Below are 23893 nucleotides of genomic sequence, written 5' to 3'. Positions count from 1 at the left end.
TGTCTCTCTGCTCCCTGTAGCTGGTCTCTGGGACTTTCTCTCTGTTGGACTCTGCTCTCTGTCTGTAGCTGGTCTCAAGGTGCTCTCTGCTCCCTGTAGCTGGTCTCTGGGACTTTCTCTCTGTTGGACTCTGCTCTCTGTCTGTAGCTGGTCTCAAGGTGCTCTCTCTCTCTCACTCTCTCTCTCCCTATAGCTTGTCACTGGCACTGTCTCTTTGCTCCATGTGTCTGTATCTGGCCTCAGCTCCCTGTAGTTGGTCTTTTTTTTTCTCTGTAGCTGGTCTCAAGGCCTGTCTCTCTGCTCCCTGTAGCTGGTTTCTGTATTTGGTCTCTGGGGGCTCTCTCTCTCTCTCTCTCTGTCGCTCTCTGGCCCCTGCAGTTGCTACCGCTGCAGATAGGGGCAGCCGGGAGCCTCTCTGGCCGGAGCGCTGCTCTCGCTCCCCGCTCACTGCCGTGGAGTTTTGCTCCGGATCGTACGCGGTTCTGAATCGCTCTTGGTCCGGGGGCTCCTGAGCTGCGCTCGGCGGCTCTTTCCTTTGATCTTTCAATCGCCTTTGCAGCAGGAGGATGCGCCCTGGGGAGAGCCGGACTGCCGCTGGGACTCGTCCTCTGCCAGGTACCCTTCCTGCCCTTTGCTCTCTGCGCTGCCTGTTTGTGTAGGGAGGGATCTAGGCTAAGAGCAGCTCAGGGGAAAAAAAAAACAACCACCTGATTGTACGGAGGGCCGCTTTGTGGGTGTTGAGGGGTTGTAGGATCTCTGTGTGTGTGTGTGTGTGTGGGGGGGGGGGGGGGGGTGTCTGAGGTGGTGCAGTTGCACTGTGCTCTGCTGCTTCCCTTCCCATAAACTGTCACGGTCCTTCCCGCGGATTCAGCAGTTTTGTGTCCTGTGGGGGGGGGGGGGGGGGGGGCAGGTGGGCGGCTAGCACTGCTGCAGCTGTACCTGTAGGGCTTGGGGCAGGAGGGCGACCCGTTTCTTCGCTTTTCTCCGGGCTGTGATGACCTTGGCGCTGCCGGCTTATAGGGGGACAAGTGAGGGCGAGAAGAAGTCCCTGCAGATTGGTGTTGACTTTCCTTTTCCTCACCCACTCCAGTGTTAGGGGAAGTTTCTGTGGAGGTAAAGTTTATTTGGGAAGGGGTCCCCGGTGCCGCTGCCCTAGACTTGCACCACAGCGCTCCACATTTTGAATATATTCTCTCAAGAATCTTTTCATTACTTTGTAGCAAGTCTGGCATCATTTATTAGTGTGGGAATAACCTTGGGGGTCCATATTCAGCGGCATTTAGCCGGATAACTTGTGAGTTGGCTGGCTAAGTGCGGATTTTTAAAAATATTTCTGCCACTTATCTGTCTAAAATTTGGCTGGATAAGTGGCAGAAATAGTCAAAAGTCCGCATTTAGCCGGATAACTCATAAATTTAACCGGATTACAAAGGGACGTTCTGGAGTGGTTAAGTTAGCTTGATAATTTATCCGGCTAATGTTGGTTGTACTATCGAGTAGTCCTAAATTTAGCCGGATAAAGTTATCTAACTAACTTTAAGATCATTGGGTATATTAAATCGTGTGGCTGTGCCGCTGAATACCCTGCAAAAGTTAGCCTGATACGTTTATCTGGTTAACTTTGCAAGGGGCCGAATATTGCCTCCACCCCCTTGTTATGCAGTTTCTTCTTGCATAACAATAATAATTATACTACTACTTATAACAAAGTTAAAGTGATTATCCTTCTCGGATCCCAGAGTTAGTTAGGATGGGGGCTCTTGATTCCTGTGGAAAGAAGCTTGGACACTCTGTCCTGCCCCTCGGGAATGGGGAGTGGGCACTGCATTCACCTATCTTGAATCTCCGAGGAGGGGGAGGTTGCAGATCTTATCAGAGGGTGCGCCGAGAGGAGGTGATTAAGAAGGGGTGGGGGGAAGGGGGGTTGGGCTGCAGTGCCCACCCCCCTCTCAAACCCCTTCCAGCCTCTAGCAGTTACGGTTTAGGGACACCCACAGAGCCGGGGTGGCATCCTTGCCAGTTAGATGAAAGAACCTGCGATCGATCCATCTCCCAGTTCTAGGAGATGGCTTTGCCCAGGCTGACTCTGTGATGTGTGAAGAGGTGCTGCTGCCCTGCGTGTGTGTGTGTGTGTGTGTGTGTGTGTGTGTGTGTGTGTGTGTGTGTGTTACACCTGCCGTCTGACAGTGCCATCAGGTGCTCCCTAGGATGCAGTGGCTGACAGTTTCCACACCTTTCAGAGGTTTTTATACTGGCATAGCGATAGTGGCTGGTTTGTTTGCAAATCCTCTCTTAATAATTCCTAACTTTTTATTGCTTTATTGACCAACACTGCACGCCAAGTTGGTACTTGTTTTTTTTTTTTTTTTCATTATTTTTAATTGTATTCAATTTTTAACACAAAAATAAATACTGCTCAAGAAACTAAGCAAATTAGGACAGGTCCCCCTCGTAAACCGTAGGAAAAACAACAACAAATAGGCAATCAGACTGGTGCTTTTACCAAGCTGTCCACAAAGACTCCGCGATCTTTGCTGAGCGATAATAATGAGCCACCCTAGAGCCCGAGGTTTGGGCTGTTCTCCTCCATCTGTATTACTCTCCACTTACCTGTGCTGAAACTCATCCTCCACTTTATCGCCCCTCATTCAGTTTTTATGAGATCTGTATGCAGCTCTTCGTAGAAACATGAAATGTGACGGTAGAGGAAGATTATAACAAATGCTTTGCTGTAGAGCATTTTGTGAATGGACGATTTGTAAATGTGATTTCTCTTTTTATTTTTTGGGCAAATACTGCCCACTACCAGATCTCCGACTTTACCTTAATATCCCAACTACCAAGTATCCCCTGTGCGTATCCACTTCTTTCTTCAATCAATCCTCTTTTGCCTCCACCACCTCTGGTGAGAGGCCGTTCCATGCACCGAAAACTTTCTCCTTGTTACTGCTGAGTTTACCCCTTCTGACTCCCATACCATGATCTCTTGTTCCAGAACCTTCTTTTCGCTGAAACATGTTTTTCTTGTGCATTAGTCATACCTTTGAGGAATTCAAATATCCATCTATCCCCTCTGACTCTCTCTCCTCTGCTCTAATCCAGTGTTTCTCAGATTTTATGGTCACACCCCTTTTTTTCCCCGCTGTAATAATTTTGTTTGTTTAAGATAACACATTCATAAAATATTTTATCTGTCCACATAATAAATAAGGAGAACATTTTATTTTAGCAATTTATATTTTGCTTTTTTGCTTTTTAACAAAGTTATTGCAAGGCAGATGAAAATGTGCTAACAGAAAATACAATTATTACCCACACAAATCAGATGTGTACCCTGCCCTCCATTCCTCTCACTCCATCCCCATATCCTTTTCTCCCTCCTCTTCCTCCTCTGTCCCCCATCTACATTTGATCCCTTTTCCATCCCCCTCGCGGTCTTTTACTTATCTCCAATCCCCTTTGCTTCCCCTCCTCGCTGTGCCAGCTGGTACCACAAGTAGTTTCCAGACTCGGGTTTGGGCTGGGCTGATCTCATGGTCATTTAGGTTTCAGCACACAACAGCAGGTTTCCTGGTGATTTGGGCTCCCCTCATCCAAGCTTCTCAGTGGCCAGTGGGATGTGCTTTGCTGGGCGACCTCTCCCTGGTATCGTGGTTGGTGATGGGATGGACTCCACCAGCTGACCCTGTCAGCACCTCCTGCCTGACCCGGCCTTGCCCTGCCTATGTCTCTCCCCACCCCCAGATCTGGGGCTCTCTCCTTCTGCCTGCTTGGCTGAAATTTGGCAGGAATGCTCCCATGTCAAAAAAAAGAACCCACCTACCAAATTTTATCCAGATTGGTGCAAGGAGAAAGTCCCTGATCCATGAGTATAGACAGATGCAGTGACACAAGAGGCACTCACAAACATGTCTAAAAAGTGGTAAAACTAACTTTTTGAAAATTAGAGCACAATGCACTTCAATTAAAGTTATGTTACATGAAAACATTTGCAACTCCCCCTGTGATACAACGAAAGGCTTTCCGGAAGAGCCCCTCCTCCCAATCTGAGAATATGTAGCAGTCTGCATGGAGGTGCCCCTCATCAATGCAGTAAATATTTAGCAGCCTTTGGAGGTATTTTTCAGTTTTGTAAAGTGGTATATACGGTAAATCTACGAATTGTAGATAGGAGGGTATTTGTGGTATAAGTTTGGTTGGTTGTTGTATAATTTTGTCTATTAGGTTGTTTATTATTATTTTATTTTAATGCTGTTGGATTTTATGTTTCTATTTAAACTGTGCACGAGGAGGTCAGAGTAAGTAGCTCACACACATATAGAGGAAGCACAACGGAAATGATGTGTGGCAAACAATGTACACCGGTCAATACTTATTAACAGCAAGCTTTTTAATTGTGAATATGGTCACATAAGTGGGACATGTTTATAGCAAAACAATGAAAGAGAGTATGAGAACAGGAACCCCTGTTACGTCCCTTGGTTAACACGCTTAACAAGTGGGATATTAAGAACAGTAAATGAAATGAAAATGAAAACGAAAGCACTGCTCTGAGGTTTATGATTTGAAGTCCTTGAGTCTCATCTCAGAGGGTTTGGTGCAGAAGGAGTTGGGAGGCTTTTCTGGACCGCGTCTGCGCTGTCGCTCTCCTTTTGGAGATCTGACCTCCAGGACTGGACACAATTTTCTGAACTGAGGACTCGCCGATGATTTGCACGGAGGAGGCAGCGGCATCTCGTTTCTGTTTCTCCCCGTGCGCCCAGTATCCCTCTGGGCCTTGCCGCTGCCTGGTGCATGCTGTCTGATCTGTAATCATTCTGTATAGTCTTCAGACGTTGCCACCTCACTCCTTACTCCCTTTGCCAGAATCTTTTGGAACTTATTGAACGGGACTGATCCCAACACAGATCCTTGCAGGACACCACCTTTCTCCATTGTGAAGAATAACCATTTAGTCCCTCTTTGTAGTTCCTTAAATTTCAACAAGTGTTTGATCTATTAAGGGGACTTTTTTCCCTCTTATCCAAGAACAGCTTTGTTTTATTAAGTCTTTGGCACTAATATTCTGCTTCTCCCCTCTTTTATATTTTTTTTTCCTCCTATGCATCTACTCGTCCTCCTCACTACCATCTCCACCTTCCCTCCTATTCTCACCCGCTTGGTCTTCTCTAACATCCCCCGGGGTCTGTTTGCTTTCCTCCTCCTCCTTCAAGGCTCTGACTTTCCCTCCCTTGCATCCTTCTGCTTGTCTCGTCTCCATCCCTGGGCCCCTCTGCTCATCTCTCCCTGTCCTAAACCCCCTTCTCCTGTTTGGCCCATCTCCTCTTGCTTCCATGTGCTGGATCATGTCGGTGTTGTGCGGTCACTGGAAACATTGCGTGATCCGCTGGTTACTCTAAATATGTAAAGGCTGCATGGGTCCAGCAGTGCCTCCCTATTTACATTTCACAGTACCCCAGTATAGAACCCTACACCTGCTTCTCATTGCTCATCGGCCTTTGGGCTGATCTGTGTGCGGATCTACCTCTGGCCAGCTTTACGTGAACATCCGTGGTGAGTACGTTTTGAAAGAATGCTATCACCAGAACATGCTTTGCTTAAAACAGATATTATTCAGTACACCACATTACTGATACAGGCATATTTGCATCATCAAACCGATCTGACTCCACTATCTAATCGCTCCATAGAGGGATCTTGTGCTGGCCGCATAGCTTCAAGAATGACGATACCGACAGCTTTGTTTCAAAAATCTATAAACTTTGGGGGTGGGAGGGAGGAATCATGATAGTGGGGGATTGCTGGTGGTGGGTGGAGGAGCAGAGTGTGGTTGGTGGTGAGGGACATTGGTCAAGAGGTGCAGGGGTTGGGCATAAGGAGGTGCGGGGGGGGGGTAGGGAGGTGAGGGGGTCAGGAGGTGCAGAGGGTGGTTGGCAGTGGGAGGTGCTGGAGTCAGGAGGACAAGAAGGTGGAGGGGTAAGGAGGTGCTGTGGGTGAGTTTGGGGGAGCTGGCGGTGGGCAAGCAGGGTCAGAAGGTGCAGGGGTGGTTTGTGGTGGTGGGATCAGAAGGTGCAGTGGATGCTGATGGGGGGATCGGGGAGGGGTGGGGGCTGGTGGGGATTAGGTGAGGAGCTGCAGGGGAAGCTGGTGGTGGGGAAGCAGGGTCGGGGCTTCCGGGGGAAGTTGGCGGTGGGATCAGGAAGTGCAAGATGGCTATTGGGAAACTTGGGGGGGGGGGGGAATCAGGGGGTGCTGGGGTGGTTGGTGGTGTTGGAGGATCAAGGGGATCGGGGGTGTGGGATCAGGAGATGTAGGGAGTGATTGGCATGGGGAGATCAGGCAGTGCATGGGGATAGTTGGTGTTGGGAGGCAGGATCAGGCCATGCAGAGGGTTGGTTGGCGGTGGGAGGGATCACGAGGTGCGGAGGCTGGTAAGGGGATTGAGGGATTAGTGAGTACAGAGGGCTGGTGGGGGGCGAGGCAGGCTGAGTCATTTACAGGCCGATACAGTAAGGAGCGGTAGGAAGAGCTGCGTTAGTGCCGGCCGCACCCGCGGTTGCCACACGCACAGTCCGGCTCACCTACCGCTCGATACTGTATTTAAATAGCTTGCAAATGCAAGCCACGTCCAAGAAGCGTCCGTGAAGTGTTAGGCCCGCGCAACCCATTTTACTGTATAGAGCGTTATTCGGTATCCTGGGTGCGCTGGCCTAACGCTTCACGGACACGCTGGTATCTGTCATTTCAAATGTCATTTGAATTGACAGATACCAGGAAGTGGATGGTTCTCCTACGCTCGGGATTGCCAGTCCTCTCTCCCCTCCTCCCGAAGCAAGGCGCAGGGAGGAGGGGAGAGAGGACTGGTGAAATGACATGTAAAGTGTAAAGTGTAAAGCAACGAAGTGACTTACTTTTCTTGCAGCCCTCCTCCGGAGACGGACCGCGGCTCCCCTGCCTCCTGGGGCCCCGCCGGCGAAGATGGATGCCTGCACGGGTGAAAGTGGCCCCTGTGCGTGCAATTTAGCTGCTCAAGACGTGACGCTCAAGATGTGACGTCACATGCCGTGACGCCAAACGTCATGACGTCACGCCTTGAGCGGCCCAATTGCACGCACAGGGGCCGCTTTCGCCCGTGCAGGCATCCATCTTCGCCGGCAGCTGCCTCCGGGAGGCAGGGGAGCCGCGGTCCGTCTCCGCCGATGTCCGTCTCCGGAGGAGGGCTGCAAGAAAAGTAAGTCGCTTCGTTGCTACTTCGTTGCTACATTTTTTTTTTTTTTCGCTTTTTCGCTTTTTTCCGCTTTCGTTGCTTCGGGAGGAGGGGAGAGAGAGGACTGGGGCTGCCCCTGAGACCAGCACCCATGGATGCGGCCAGGGCAGGTGAGCGGGGGTTTGGGGGAAAGTTTGCCGCCTACCCTGCCTCTAACGCAGGGGTAAGGATAGGCAGTAAGTTAGCAGGGTAAACGCGCGGCAAAACTGCAGGTTAAGAAAGCGATAGTCGGGGCGCGCGTTACTGTATGGGAGGGAATAGCTAATCCGATCGTTTACATCTGATATACATGCCGTGGGCGGAAGGGGTTACCCGGGGATTTAAAGAGGCGGTAAGGATGGGTTAAAGGGGATAGTGAATCGCGGGTTGGACTAACGCGGCCGAAAAGCGAGTAGAAAGCGGGTTAGAAGCAGGGTAACCGCGGCCGCACTTTACTGTATTGACCTGTTTATGAGCTTGGTGCTCAGTGTGGTATAAGGCGATTTCATTCATGCAGGTCCTCAGAGCGGCGCAGAACCTCCCTCTTACCTCTGTCTGTGCAGGTAGAGAAGAGATATTGTAATTCTCCTGTGACCTGGATTGAAAGGGGGGGGGGGGGAACATTTAGGATGGACAGAGCTGAAGATGGTGCATTTCATGGAAATGGAGCGGAATCTTCTGCTGCCTGTGCTGCTCTCTGCGGGGATCCAATCAGGTTACTGAAATAATTAAATAAGAGTTTCCATTGTAACTTTCCAATTGGAAGGGAAGGCTCCTGGCTGTCCCCTTTTCCCTTACTTGCTACACTTTATTGGCGCTTTGCCCTTGTGCTTTGGGACAGTGCCCTGGAAAGAAACAGGCAAAGATTAACTGTGAGGTTGCAGTGCGCAGTGTGAGGTCCTTCCGTTTTTCCCGCCTGCTTCCAGCTTTTCTCCCCATATTACTTGCTTTTCTCTTTCTTTTTTTCTCTCTGCAAACCCCCTCCATTCCCATTTCCCTCCCCCCTCCCCCTGTTCCCTCTCCTCATCTCTCCCTTTTCTCACAGTAAAATTCTCTTCAAAAGTTTGAAAAGCTCTGAGTTAAAAGTCAAATTCCCTTTTTCACATTTTCTTTCAAAGGGAAGCAGAAGAGAGAGAGAGCACACAGTGGAAGGAAATGATCTTTAAATATTTGAATCTTCCTGTATATCTCCTAAGAAAAATACTAGAGTAATGAGCACCTTCTCCCTGCCCCTTATATCCTGCACCTGCCCCATTGCTTTGGAGCCTTGTAACCTACAGATGTGATCTGTGCAGGTGCTGACCTGAAGCAGAAGCTTCACTTGATACCGATTCCAGTTAGAATAAAAAACAAGCTTCTCATTGGGAGATCTTTCTGCCTAGAAAGTTATGTGATTCACTGACTTTATATAATCATAAAAAGAATCCAGTCAAAATAAATACATCAGAAAAAGCTGGTATCCATCCCCAAAGCATTATGTGTATGTGTGTGTGTGTGTGTGTGTGTGTGTGTGCGCGCGTGCATGCTAATGAATGCCCTTTGAACCATAGTAGCATAGCCTAGTGGTTAGAGCAGCAGACTGTGAACCAGGGTAAGCACAGGTTTCCTTAGGCACAAACTTAGGGCCTGATTTACTAAAGCCTTTCTCCCGTTCTGCGTCTATGGGAAAAATTCTTAGTAAATAAGGCCTTACGTTTGTATCTGAGGCTGAGTGAAGTGACTTGCTCAAGGTTACAAGGAGCATCAGTGGGAAGATTTGATGATGTACTTTCCTTCCCTCGACCTGACTCCCCCCCACTTTGCCTCAGTGAGTAATCGTCTGTGCGCTGTTCACAGTATGTTTGCTTGCCCTGAGGTACAGGCAATAATGAGACATTGTTTTCAATATTTAATCGCTGTGCAGTTTGGCTAGTTAGCTGGATAAACTTATCCGACTAATTAGCGGTGTATATCTTTATCCATTTAGAATTTAGTCAGATAAGTGCCCACATTTTCATTTAGCCTGATAACTATCTGGCTAAATGCTTTTGAATTTGGATCGCAGCATTTTTATGTGGGTAAATAGGAGTTTGTCTGTAAAAATGTCTGATTTTGGCCTCCTTAATAAAAAGCCAGGCCTTAATAAGTCAGCGAGATAAAAGATAACATAGCTTCCTTAGGAGTGTTATTCCATAAAGTCTGAGATCTTGTGTTTACCAGTCTCCTGTTCTGATCCTGAGCAGGGTCTCAGAAGAAACACTAGAAAATTCAGGGCCTCTCTGTATACAGCTCCAGCCACGCCCCTTCCTCAGTAAGCCTGCAGGGAACAGGAGTAGAGGAACGCGTCTAGAGTGGACACTGTAAGCAGCATCTGGGAAGAAGCTAGTGGGGGGCTGCATCACACAACTCAGTCTGCAGCTGTGAGTCCAGGACTTGGTACTCACTCAGCTGAGGGTAGAGTGAAGGTGCGCTAGTCAGGGAGTTGTGACTTTAGGAAGTGGAAGCGAAGATGTTTCTAGGGTCAGGGGAGAAGAAGGGGAAGTATGCTAGAGTCATTTCTGGAGGGGGAAAAAGTGATGGTGGTGAGTGGGAGTAAGAGATAGAAAGTAAGCATTAGTGGAGGGGGTGTAAGAGAGAAAGCTGATATGCATCATTCCATTCCTTCCCCTACCCCAATGGGGAAAACTAAAAGAAGGTATTGTAAGGGTAACAAACCTTTTTGTTAGGAAAGTAAACAAAGATAAGAGGAAAAAGAGGCCACAGGTTTTGTAAGGAAGTGGTTGAGAAATTAGGGCAACAATGTTAGCATTCATGAATTACAAAAGATTGCAGAAACAGGAAGACAGGCAAAACATTTTTTTTTTCCAAGGGCTACGTGCCAGTTCAGAGCACAGGTACATTTTATTTATTTAAATACGTTTATAACTTGTATACATCCTGTAGTTCGTAGCAGGTTATAATAAACATGCATAGTTGTTTCCCTCAGTTTCACCAGATATTCTTCCCTGTGTTCATATCCCAAAAAGAGACAAAAAAAATCAAGAAAGCAAAAAGTTAGGCGGAAGAAAGGATTGCCAGAGGTAAAGCAAGGTGACAAAATATTTTTCAGATATATCAGAGAAAGGTCCGAAGTGGTATTCTGAAATTGAAAGGTGATAAAGATCAATGTGTGGAGAGAGTCGAAGAAATGGCCGAAATAGTAAACAAATACTTCAGTTCGGTGTTCACTATAGAAGACCCTAGAGAAGGACCATCGCTAGTTGACAAGACTGTGGATGGGGGTGGAGCAGACGAAACTCCGATTACAGAAGAGAATGTATGGGAAGAGCTAGGAAAACTGAAAGTGGACAAGGCCATGGGGCCAGATGAAGTACATCCCAGAATACTGAGAGAGCTCAGAGATGTGCTGGCGGGTCCGTTGAAGGACCTGTTCAATAGATCCCTGGAAACGGGAGTGGTGCCGCAAGATTGGAGAAGACCGGTGGTGATCCCACTTCACAAGACTGGGAGCAGAGAGAGGCTGGAAACTACAGGCCGGTTAGCCTCACCTTAGTAGTGGGAAAATGAATGGAGACTCTGCTGAAGGAAAGGATAGTGAACTATCTGCAATCCGGTGGTTGCTTGATCCAAGGTAGCATGGATTCACCAGGGGAAGGTCCTGTCAGACAAATCTGATTGAATTTTTTGATTGGATGACTAGAGAGTTGGATCAGGGAAGATCGCTCAATGTGATTAACTTGGATTTTAGTAAAGCTTTTGATATAGTCCAATGTAGGAGACTCGTGAACAAAATGAGAAGCTTGGGAGCGGGTGCCAAGGCAGTAGCGTGGATTGCAAACTGGTTGACTGACAGGAAACAGTGTTTAATAATAAGTGGAACCTACTCTGAAGAAAGAACGGTGTTAAATGAAGTGCCACAGGGATTGGTTTTGGGACCGGTTCAATATCTTTGTGAGCAACCTAGCAGAAGGGATAGAAGATAAAGTTTGCCTATTTGCGGACGATACTAAGATTTACAACACTAGGGGTCATGAAATGAAACTCTAGGGGGAACGACTCAGAACCAGTTTCAGGAAATAATTTCTTCACGGACAGGGTGGTGAATGCCTGGAATGCCCTTCCAGAGGAGGTGGTGAAGATGAAAACAGTGAAGAAATTAAAAGTAGCATGGGATAAACACTGTGGATCCCTAAAGGCTAGAGGTTGGAAATAAAGAAAAGAGTGCATGGGGGTAACTGGGGGTAACTTGCTGGTGTGGCAATTACTACTCTTAACAAATAAGCCTTGATACTGTTAATGCAACTCCATCATTGCTTTCTGCTTCAACAGCAATGGGAATAGGGGAATTGGATTTAGATAACAACCAACGAGGGCCTTGACTTTTACAATTTGGGGAACAAATAAGCATGGGGGTAACTTGCTGATGCGGCACTTACTACCCTGTGGGGCCGATTTTAAATTTTGCGCATGCAGGGTACATTTGTGCGCGCTACTTTGCGTGTACAAATATACACCCGATTTTATAACATGCGTGCGCTGCCGCGCGCATGTTATAAAATCCGGGGTCGGCGCAATGCAAGGGGGTGCACACTTGTGCACCTTGCGTGCGCCGAGCCCTAGGGGAGGCCCGATGGCTTTCCCCGTTCCCTCCAAGGCCACTCCGAAATTGGAGCGGCCTTGGAGGGAACTTTTTTTTTGGTTCCCCCCCCACCTTTCCCTTCCTTCCCCTATCTAACCCACCCCCCAGCCCTACCTAAATCCCCCCCTACCTTGTTTCGTAGAGTTACGCCTGCCAACTTGCTTGTGCCGGCTCGCTGCCAGCACGCCAGGCCCCGACACAGGCTGCTGTGTCGAGGCACTCGGCCACGCCCCCGGACCACCCCCAGACCGCCGCCACGCCCCCGGACCGTCCATTTTTCGAAGCCCCGGGACATACACGCGTCCCGGGGCTAGTGCACGCCGCCAAGCCTATTCAAAATAGGCTCGGCGCGTGCAGAGGTAGGTTTTCGGGGGTCACGCGCGTATCTTACGTATCTTACGCGCGTAACCCTTTGAAAATCTACCCCTTAATCATTAAGCCTGATACGTTTGATGCAACTTTCAACATTGCTCTCTGCTTCCCCAGCAATGGTTAAGGGAAATTGGATTCAGTCAGCATCTGAGGACCCTGACCTTTACAGTTTGGGAAACTGTTAAGCATGGGGGTAACCTGCACAGTGCAGCAGTTACTACCATAAGCTTGCAGGGCAGACTGGGTGGATCATTTGGTCCTTTTCTGCCGTCATTTCTATGTTTATGTGTTTCTATGTTCAAACGTTTATTACAAGACATCAAACGCAGCTGGTCTGGAAGCTCCATATTTCAGGAGCGGCTCTGGAAAAAGCTCTCTCTCTCTGGTTATGCCAAGCTTTGCTACCTGCTTGAATTGCCTTGTGGTCTCCCTAAAACAAATATGTTTCAGGTGCTACTTCCACTCCCCCCTCCCTTTGTCCTCGCTTTTGCACGAAGAAGGGATTTGGTGAAGAAGGCTGCTGCCTGGGCAGGGAAGTGGAGGAGAAAAGAGAACTGATGTTCGGTCCCTGGGGAAAGAGAGAGGGGATACAGCCTGCCTCCTGGGAGAAGTCAGGTGATAGAGAGAACCCCTGGGGGGGAGAGGCAGAGAGCAGAGTAGTGTGAGGGGGGGTTGTATGTGTTAGGGGCACGAGCCCCTGTCATCATTCTTTTGTGCGTGTGTGTGTGTGTGTGTGTGTGGGGGGGGGGGGGTTTCTAATGTTTGGGCCTCTAATCACCCTCATCATTGTGCATTTCTGTGTGGGAGGCAGGTCTAACGTTGGAGCTGCTGAGCCTCCATTATCATGAGAAGGGGGTGTCGTGTTATGGTCCAAAATGTCTAGACAAAAGTAGAAAAAGAAAGCCTTTTCCTTTTTGGTTTAGGGATTCAAATATGTCAGCTTTTGGAATGTGAATACGCAGCATCTGATATCTTTGTGTTTTGCCCAGCACAGGAGGCGATGCATTTATCTTTCTATTTCTCCAGTTTCATACTGCATGCAGTCTTTGGCTTCTCAGGGGTTTCCATTTCAGTTTTTGTTTGCATGGTTCTGTTTATAGTTTGAGGTCACTTACTCTGTATTTGATGAGGGTCTGTCCATGTTCTGTCTGTGTGATCAAGGTGAGGCATTTTGCTAGTGTGTTGTTTCTGTATAGTGATTTATAGCAGTGTGGCTTGTTCTGATTTCCCAGTAAGAGACATATTGGTGTTCTAGGGTTGGGTGTAATATTTGCAGTGCTAAAGCAATATATTAAATGAGAGTCAAAAACATTGCAAAATATATTACAAACATATATACATTTGTTTATTGTTCCTGCATCATAGAAAAATACAAAATCTAAAATCACACTCCACATTCACTCCCTAAAAACATTGGTATTCACAAATAATATTTGTCAACAGATACAAAGAAAATCTTGCTTCAAAGACTAATATCCTATATAGACCATTCACAAAGTACAATTACTGCAACACAAATATGTATTCACATTTTCTTATAACTCCAAAACGGATCTTACATTCATCTTTAATTCTGCATTGTGTATATAATAGCTAATGCCTTATAAACTTCACTCCATACAAATGTACTTTCAAATATCTGACAGTGTTCATAAACCCTCACTATCCCTTCGTATGCCTATCTTTTTATCTATTTCTCTCTCTTATTCCTTGAAAACCACTTCTCATGTGCTAAAATAATGATATCCACAACCCTCAAGTATATGGTGAAATTCGCATTCACAATGGTGTAAAATAATGTTCACGTTGCCACCATACATTTGAGGGATGTGGATAAGTGTGGATTGGAAAGTGAACAGCATTGGGAATGTGGACAACATCGTGAGTGGGGGATGTGGATATCATTATTTTAGCACATGAGAAGTGGTTTTCAAGGAATAAGAGAGAGAAATAGATAAAAAGATAGGCATACGAATATCATCACACTCACGATGTTGTCCACATTCCCAATGCTGTTCACTTTCCAATGTTTCCTACAAGGGGGCCCTCGTTTCACCCACTCGGCTTCGAGGGGAGGGGAAACGTATATCTCTTATTGTTTACTCAAACCAAATATAAGGCCATGTTCTCACAACTGACCTCGAATATTCAACCATTAAACTTCCATATCGTAAATCTCCACGTAGCAAATGACCAACTGATATTGTAATTACCATCCCGCCTGAAAGATTTTCACCCTCAGCGTCCCAAAAAAACCCCGACACCATCCAAAAATTCCGGCGCCGCAATGCTGACATTTCATAGGCTGTGTGGTTAATTGCAAGAGACAGAGCCCTGAGTTGTTGCGTCTTCCCATCCCACCACCACGGAGGTCCCTGCATATGAGTTACCAGCATCATTTTTTCCAGAAAAAAAAAAAATCACTATCAGGCAACACTACCTGAAAAAACTAAGTAGTTAGGAGAGTAAACACACAAATGGAAGAAAAAATAGCTAATATGGTAAAATAGGGACAAGACTCTTTTTTTAGATATGTTAACGACAGGCGAAAGTAAAAAAGTGGGATCGTAAAGCACTGAGGTGAAGGGAAGGAATACATAGAGGCAGAAAAGGAGAAAGCAGAGTTTCATAACAAATATTTCTGATTAGTGTTGAATGAGGAAGGATTTGGAGTAGGACCACAGAAAACTGCCACAAATAGAACTGGACATAAGGTCGACTTCATACATGTCTCAGAAGACTGTTTGTGATGAGCTAGCAAAACTAAAGGTATATAAAGCAACGGGGCCAGACAGAAAACATCCAGGGGTATTAGGGGGAAGTTCTGGCAGCTCTGCTGGCTGACCTTTTCAGGGCTTCTTTAGAACTGGGAAATGGGCGGATGTGGTTCCTCTTCACAAAAGTGGAAGTAAGGAGGAGGCTGAGAACTGCAAGCAAGTTAGTTTGACCTCTCTGGCGAGCTAATCAATGGACTCACTGCTAAAACAGAGGTTAGGGCAGTTTCTAGAATCCAGTGGTTTATAGGATCTGAGACAGCAGGATTTTTACCAGAGATAGGTCTTGTCAGGTGAATCTAATCTTTGACTGGGTCACTAGAGGGTTAGGTAAGGGGAAAGCACTAGATGTAGTGTACTTATATTTCAGTAAGTCCTTTTACATGGTTCTGTATAGATGACTTATCAACAAGCCAAGCGTGCTAGGTATGTTTTCTAAAGTCTCTGACTGGGTTAGAAACTGGTTGAGTGGGAGGAAGCAGAGTTCACTCCAAGAAAAGAGCTGTTACCAATAGTGTGGACACAGGGATCAGTCCTCAGTATGGTTCTGTTCAACATTTTTCTAAGCAATATTACAGACGAGCTGTCAGGTAATGTTTGCCTTTTTTGTGGACGATGCCAAAATGTGCAACAGGGTAGAAGACATCCTGGAAGACGTGGAAAACATGAGGAGGGAGCTAGAGCGTGAGGAATGGTCTAGAATTTGGCAGCTAAGATTTAATACTAAAAAATGCAGGATCATGCATTTTGGATATAAAATCTTAAGGGAGCAATAAAGTACAAGGGGTGTGATCATATCTGATGATCTTAAAGTGGCCAGACAGGTAGATAAGGCAAGAACAAACACCAGAAGGACACTTGGGTACTTAAGGAGAGGAATAGCCTGCAGAAAAAGAAGGTGATATTGCCTCTGTATAAGTCTGTGGTGAGATCTCATTTGGAGTACTGTGTACAGTGCCGGAGACTCAAAAGGATGTAAACCAGATGGAGTCGTTCCGGGGGGTCAGCTACTGAAATGGTAAACAGCTTCATCTTCATCATCATCATCAAGCATATTGGGACAGACAAAGATCTAGACATGTATAGTCTAGAGCAGTGTTTCTCAATTACCAATCTGTGGACTGGCACCTATGATTAAAGGAGGGCGAGGAGGAAGCAAACCCTGCTCCTCAGCTGTACACACACTGCACTGCATCCTGTACCACAAACCTTTCTTTGCTCTCCCGCCAGGGACTTGTGGGGTATTTTTTTTCCAGTTGGGGCCATTCCTTACACGGCCATCTCTGGGGGAAGAGCAGCTGCAATTGAATGTTAATGGGCTGGTGTGAGACCGAATTAGGGTCTGCTCTGTTCCCAGGGCCGCTTCCTGCATAGACGCCAAGAGAAGGCGGCCACCAAAGGGCCTGAAAACCGAGCAGATACTTTCATGCAGGCTCATTAACATTCGGCTGCTGTTGCTCCCCTCCTAGAGATCAGGCCTTGGGATTGGCTGTAATTGGGAAAATAATGTACACAGGGTGCGATATTAATTGTACTAGTGTTGTTGGCTAGCAGAGGGAGGTGCTTTTATCTTTTTTTTTTTTAATGAGAAGCTGGTGGCTGAAGGGGGCGTGGAGGGAGCTTAAGAAAGAAAGATTTTTTTTTTCAAATGACCAACTTGTGGCTGGGGAAAAGAGAGAGAGCGAGAGGGAAAATATTTTTTTTTTATCACTGATCAATTGATGGCTGGCTTGGAGGGATTAGGGAGAACTTTTATTTATTTTTGGAGGACAATACTGTTGGCAAACTGGGAGAGGGCAGGGCGGAAGAGAGGGCTCATTTAAAATAAGAACAATTAAAAAAAACAAACAAAAAAACAATTTTCTTAAATTAGCAAGCTATTTTCTTAAAATGACACAGACCAGTTGTAGGTGGGAGGGAATATCCCATGCCTCCCTCCCTGCTCTTTAATTTTCTGGGGGACCCTGCCTCTCCCCACTCGTTCCTCAGTGCTGCAACCAGTCCAAGTAACTTAAAGAAAGTAGGTAGCCCTCCCTGGCTTGCAAAGGTTGAGAAAACATACCCTAGAGGAAAGAAGGAAAAGGAGAAATATTGTTAGGGTCATTTACAGTAAATACCTCCAAGGATTAAATGCACAACAGGCAGGGCTCTTACAATGAGGGATCAAGGGATGAAGGTGAAAAGGGCTAAAATCAGGCATAATCTAAGGAAATGTATCTGGCCTCAGCTCCTGATGTCCTAGCTTAGGAACCTATACAGATAGTTAAACATAAGAACATAAGAAAATGCCATACTGGGTCAGACCAAGGGTCCATCAAGCCCAGCATCCTGTTTCCAACAGTGGCCAATCCAGGCCATAAGAACCTGGCAAGTACCCAAAAACTAAGTCTATTCCATGTTACCATTGCTAATGGCAGTGGCTATTCTCTAAGTGAACTTAATAGCAGGTAATGGACTTCTCCTCCAAGAACTTATCCAGTTCTTTTTTTAAACACAGCTACACTAACTGCACTAACCACATCCTCTGGCAACAAATTCCAGAGTTTAATTGTGCGTTGAGTAAAAAAGAACTTTTTCCGATTAGTTTTAAATGTGCCACATGCTAACTTCATGGAGTGCCCCCTAGTCTTTCTACTATCCGAAGGAGTAAATAACCGATTCACATCTACTCATTCTAGACCTCTCATGATTTTAAACACCTCTATCATATCCCCCCTCAGTCGTCTCTTCTCCAAGCTGAAAAGTCCTAACCTCTTTAGTCTTTCCACATAGGGGAGCTGTTCCATTCCCCTTATCATTTTGGTAGCCCTTCTCTGTACCTTCTCCATCGCAGTTATATCTTTTTTGAGATGCGGCGACCAGAATTGTACACAGTATTCAAGGTGCCGTCTCAAAGCTCTTCCTTTTGTAGTTTCCAAAGTCAGAGAGAACTGACAGCCGCACAGACAGTGGAACTGACGCAGCTGTGATGAGAAACTCCCAGAGCTCAGTCGCAGGTAGATGACTGCAGCCGAAGAGAACTCTGAGCCCGCCCGCAGATAGCAGAAACCAGCAGTGGCGAGCGAGGAAGCAAGGTGAAAAGAGCAATGCTTCTGGAGTCTGTGAAGGAGTTCTGGAGAGCTGCAAGCAAATCAGGAGCCAGTTCCAAAATGAACTTCAGCAGGAAGTAAGGACTCCCAGGAACAAAAGACCAATAGGAAGAGGCAAGAGAACATAGACAGAAGGGGGGGGGGGAGGGGGCAAACAGGAACAGTTATTGTTTTTATTATGTTTTAATGGTGTACACCGCTTCGACCAGGTCTGGCACCTGATTTCGCCGTTTAAAAGAATCTTGAAATAAATAATTAAATAAGCCCATCAGAAGCGCAGCAACATTTAAACAATAACCAATAAGGAGGTTTAGCTCTACAAGATGCAGAGAATCTGAGCTGAATGACGTCACAAATGACAGCAGGCGGCAGCACAGTAAAGGAACATATATTCGTAGATACGTTTAAATTGTACTGCAAAGGCAGAACAGAAATATTTCTTTTTATGGAGAGGGAGATGGATGCATGGAATGGCCTTCCAGTGGGGATGATGGAGACGGGAACGGTGTTGAAGTTAAAAAAAAAGCTTAGGACAAGCACAGAGGATCTCTGAGGGAAAGGATGGGATTAAAAAGCGAGGCAGGCAGTGTGGACAGGTAGACTGCATGGGCCATGTGGTCTTTATCTGCCGTCATGTTCAATGTTTCTATGTAACCAAACAGGAATTCTTTAGAAAGTCAGAAAAAAGCACTTTTAAAGGAGAGAGAGTGAGCCATCATATAATTTACCTGCAATTATGCAGGTGAGATGCACTTATCTTGAAGCATCACTCCACTCTTGGTGTGGAATAGCGAGTAACTAAATCCAAGTCGAAAAAGTAAGGGATTGAAAACATTTTTTCCACTTCACAGCCACTAATATTCCAGCTGCCACCCACATCTACATGAATGATTTATTCTTTCGGGAATACACTCCTGTCACTGGTAAGCCCCAACAGGAATACTCAAGGTGTAAAAAAGCAAATGTGATCCTTTCTCTGACCTCCTGTAATACTGTACTATCACATGTGAGCGAAATTATCCTCTGGACCACACTCTCCACAACACTGGCTTAGACTAAAACATCTGTTTTAACTTTGGCCCGTTTCATCGCTGTGAAATAGCAGCACATAATTAATTTATAAGCGTTTTCCATCGTTAGTGCACACCTGGCCAATTCCTGCGCTGCGTTCCAGTTTTCTCCAGAAAGGGACACATTTGGTTCACTTTCCCATTTTTCTTTTTTGACAACAGTACGGAGCTGCCATTTCTGTTTTGAAAAGAAGTTGATAAATTGAGGAAACCAGTCCTTTGGCTGAGGCTTTTATGATTTCCTTGTTTGTTGTCATGCTGGTGTGTCACCATTTGTAACACACAGATAACAAACCTTTTCTTTAAAAGTAAACCTTTAATAGCATACCATGAGCTCAGTGTTTGATTTAGGATTTATTTTTCTAAATTCTCCCTTTGTCTAGATGTCCATCAGGTTTAGTGAGTACAGCAATATGGAGATAGTACAGTAACATAAGAACATAAGAAACGCCATGCTGGGTCAGGCCAAGGTCCATCGAGCCCAATATCCTGTCCCTGACAGTGACCAGTCTGGATCATAAATATCCGGCAGGTCCCAAAAAAAGTAGGTCTATTTCTTGTTACTCACTCCCAAGAAAATCAATAGGCTTTTGTGAAGACAATATATGGAGAGTGTACAGTGGCAGTATAACGAGGGCAGTGCCATAGAGACAGGGCAGTAGCAGTACAGAGAGTGCAGCAGTATAACAGGGGAAATGCTATGTACAACAGCAGAATAGCAAGGGTGGCAGTGTAGAGAGACTAGCAGGATAGGACAGAAGCAGTACAGAGAAAGCAGTAGTATAACAAGTGCAGCACTACAGGGACATTACAGACAATAATAATTTAGCAAGGGCAGCAGTATAGTGAAAGCAGTGTTGCAGAAGGAGCAGCATACGAAAGAGAGCAACTTAATTTAATATTTAAATGAATAAAGTGCTCTACTTAAGAGAGAGTCCCTCCTCGGTCTCTGCAGTTTCCAGAATACTGGGCTCACTCCTTAATCCAGGGGTCCCCAAACTGTGGCTTTAAGGGCTCAATGTGGCCTTTGCCTGAATTTCATCTGGCCCCCGGCAGTAGCAGAAGGAATTTGATCCGGCCGAAGCAGCGACTACAGAAACTTGATCTGGCCTGCAGTGGCAACAGTGGGAATGCATTCTGCTGCTATCACCATGTGTTGGCATGTCAGAGTGGCATGGGTGGGACAGGCTGGTGCAAGACCATCACTGATTGGCTGCATTGTGCATTGCCGGCGTTAGTGCTGCTTGTGCAGGTGGAGCCACTTGGGCCGAAGACTGGGAGAGAGGTTTTTGGCTGCTGAGGAGGGCAGTGCAGTGCAACGACAAACCTTTTCCGTAGGAAAAAAATCAGCAGAACCAGGGGTCACGATTTGAAGCTCCAGGGAGGAAGATTCAGAACCAATGTTAGGAAGTATTTCTTCACGGAGAGGGTGGTGGATGCCTGGAATGCCCTTCCGGAGGATGTGGTGAAGACCAGAACTGTGAAGGACTTCAAAGGGGCGTGGGATAAACACTGTGGATCCATAAAGTCAAGAGGCCGCCAATGAAGAGTGGGTGACTCGCCAGAATGATGGCTAATGCCTGGAGACAATACCCTTATTCAATAAACGTACTCATGCTTACTGTGACTCCAACATCATTCTAGCTTCAACAGCAAGAGGAAATGTGGAATAAAGGATCTGCACTCACAAAGGGGGGAGTAGCTGGCTTGTTACGGCGGTTACTACCCCAAACCAAATAAGCCTGTTACTTCAATTTCTATGCAAATACAGCATAGTTCTCTGCTTCAACGGCAGGGGAGAAGAAAAAACTGATACTACACACATCCAGCAGAGCTCTCTGCTTCAACGGCAGGGGAGAAGAAAAAAGGGTTCGCACTCACAAAGCGGGGAGTAGCTGGCTTGTTACGGCGGTTACTACCCCAAACCAAATGTGCCTGATACTGTTGAAGCAGAGAGCCATGCTGCATATCCAGCATGGCTCTCTGCTTCAACAGCATGGGAGAAGAATAAACTGATACTTCAAGCATATCCAGCATAGCTCCCTGCTTCAACGGCAGGGGAGAAGAAAAATAACCAATAAGGGCTGTATAACATAGTCTGGGTAAAACAAATGGGCATGGGTGTAGCTTGCTTATTGCGGCGGTTACTACCCCTACTACCCCTAACTTATCAGCTAGATATTCACTTGGATGCAGCTCCATCACTGCTTTCTACATTAATGGTGGGGGTGGAAGGGAAATAGAACCAAGAGCTAAGAGAAACAGATAAGTATGAGAGAAAAAAGTGTGTGAAGCTTGCTGGGCAGACTGGATGGGCCATTTGGTCTTCTTCTGCCGTCATTTCTATGTTTCTATGTTTCTATAAGCCAAAGCAAGGATGGCGCTGGCAGTACTGAGCTGTGCATTCTTTGGGGCTGCCAGGGAAATCCAGGAAAGGATGGTGGTTACTGGTGCTTTCGACTTGCTTCCATCTCTTTGGAGCTGGGGAGAGGGGGCATCGACATCATCTCCCAAGCATGCAGGCTTTGTAGGAGGGCAGAATAGTCCATTAATATAATCGGGATACCAAATCAGAGTGTATCTTCCCTGGATTAGGGTCTCCAGAGGGGGTTGTTTTGCTCATACCATGAATCTGGCATGTTGCAAGAGAGAGGAGTGAGAATGGATTGGGGAAAGGACTGGGAAAGAATGCAAGGAAGGAGTGTGAGTGAGAGTGCACCATACACACACAAACATTCCATTCTGCCATCCATCCCTTCATGAGAGTGCACTATACACACACAAACATTCCATTCTACCATCCATCCACCCTACATGAGAGTGCACCATACACACACAAACATTCCATACTGCCATCCATCCACCCTCCATGAGAGTGCACCATACACACACAAACATTCCATTCTGCCATCCATCCCTTCATGAGAGTGCACCATACACACACAAACATTCCATCCTGCCATCCATCCCTTCATGAGAGTGCACCATACACACACAAACATTCCATCCTGCCATCCATCCCTCCATGAGAGTGCACCATACACACACAAACATTCCATTCTACCATCCATCCACCCTACATGAGAGTGCACCATACACACACAAACATTCCATTCTACCATCCATCCACCCTACATGAGAGTGCACCATACACACACAAACATTCCATCTTGCCATCCATCCACCCTACATGAGAGTGCACCATACACACACAAACATTCCATCCTGCCATCCACCCACCCTCCATGAGAGTGCACCAAACACACTCAAACATTCCATCCTGCCATCCATCCACCCTACATGAGAGTGCACCATACACACACAAACATTCCATCCTACCATCCATCCACCCTCCATGAGAGTGCACCATACACACACAAACATTCCATCCTACCATCCATTCACCCTACATGAGAGTGCACCATACACACACAAACATTCCATCCTGCCATCCATCCACCCTCCATGAGAGTGCACCATACACACACAAACATTCCATCCTGCCATCCATCCACCCTCCATGAGAGTGCACCACACACACACAAACATTCCATCCTGCCATCCATCCATCCTCCATGAGAGTGCACCACACACACACACAAACATTCCATCCTGCCATCCATCCACCCTCCATGAGAGTGCACCATACACACACAAACATTCCATCCTGCCATCCATCCACCCTCCTCCCGCTTCTTCTCTAGGCAAGCATATATTAGGGAAGGGAGAGCAGCAGGGAGGCAAAATTGCTAATTTAGGAGAAATCTAGAAATATTGTTATGATGCTGTATATGCCACACCCTTACTGCTACAATTTATCACTTCTAATGCACTTTACAAAAATATAGAAGAGACAATCCCTTCTCAGTAGAGCTTACAATTTAATCAAGACAAACATACAAGGCAAAAGAGACTTTGGGAATTTCATTTATTCAGAGCGTGGTTAAAATCAGTTAATCAGGGTTTAGGTTTAAAAGCAGCCTCAAAAACGTGGATTTTTAGATTGGATTTGAACAAGGCAAGAGAGAGTATGACCAGGGCCGGTGGAAGCACTAGGCAAACTAAGCGGCTGCCTAGAGCACCAACGTTTTGTGGGCGATGCAGGGATGTCATCTCCTCCTTCCCTGGGCCCCTGAAGAGAAAGTGGTGTAGTGGGTCCGTGCAGTGGAAGGCGGAGATGCTACCTCCATTGGGAGCATGAGCCTGTTGAAGCACCTGGCAGGCACAGTGGTGAGGAGCAGGAGGCCTATCAGTAGGCCCGCCAGTAGTCAGACAGAGGAGAAGCAGCTGGGCTGTCATCAAGAGGAGCAGGAGCCAAGAGGAGAAGCAGTGGTGCCATGCAAGGTTAGAGGGATGAGGAGCAGGAGCAGCAGCAGCCGCTGTCCCCGCACAATCAAGAGCATGAAAAGCAGCAGGCCACAGGCCAGATGTTGCATTGGAGGTGGATTCTTGGGCTGAGGTGGAGTTGGCGCAACCCGTAAGCAAGGGCCCACGGGTCCCCACTGTCGGCAGGTGGAGTGGGCTGAAGCTAGAGGCCACTGGAGCTTCACCTATACTAGCCCTTGTTCCCCTCAGGTAGAGCCTTTGGGTGCTGGGGCCGGCAGGACTTAGGCGGGCCTCAAGGTAATACAAAGTCTGTAGGTGGTTCAGCCCAGAGACAGCTGCCAGCAGATGGCATAGTTCTACCCAGGACGGGTTGCAGAACGAAAACCCAAGCACCTTGG

General features: G+C 46.7%; 1 protein-coding gene across 6 annotated transcripts in view; it reads left to right on the top strand.

The window, feature by feature from the left end:
* The first annotated feature begins 370 nt into the window (after nucleotides 1-370).
* GCGR (glucagon receptor) overlaps nucleotides 371-23893 on the top strand; it is a 202511-nt gene continuing 178988 nt past the window's right edge. Inside the window, exon 1 of one of the 6 annotated variants that reach the window (XM_029599089.1) lies at nucleotides 371-615. The gene's annotated coding sequence lies outside the window, so the exon portion shown is untranslated. The remainder of the gene's footprint in view (nucleotides 616-23893) is intronic. The other 5 variants (XM_029599090.1, XM_029599088.1, XM_029599085.1 and 2 more) reach the window with 5 other exon arrangements.

The sequence above is a fragment of the Rhinatrema bivittatum genome, chromosome 4 (assembly GCF_901001135.1).
Source record: "Rhinatrema bivittatum chromosome 4, aRhiBiv1.1, whole genome shotgun sequence".
In the NCBI taxonomy this organism is placed as follows: Eukaryota; Metazoa; Chordata; class Amphibia; order Gymnophiona; family Rhinatrematidae; genus Rhinatrema; species Rhinatrema bivittatum.
Note: the sequence above shows the minus strand (reverse complement) of the source record. Positions and strands in the feature narration are given on the sequence as shown.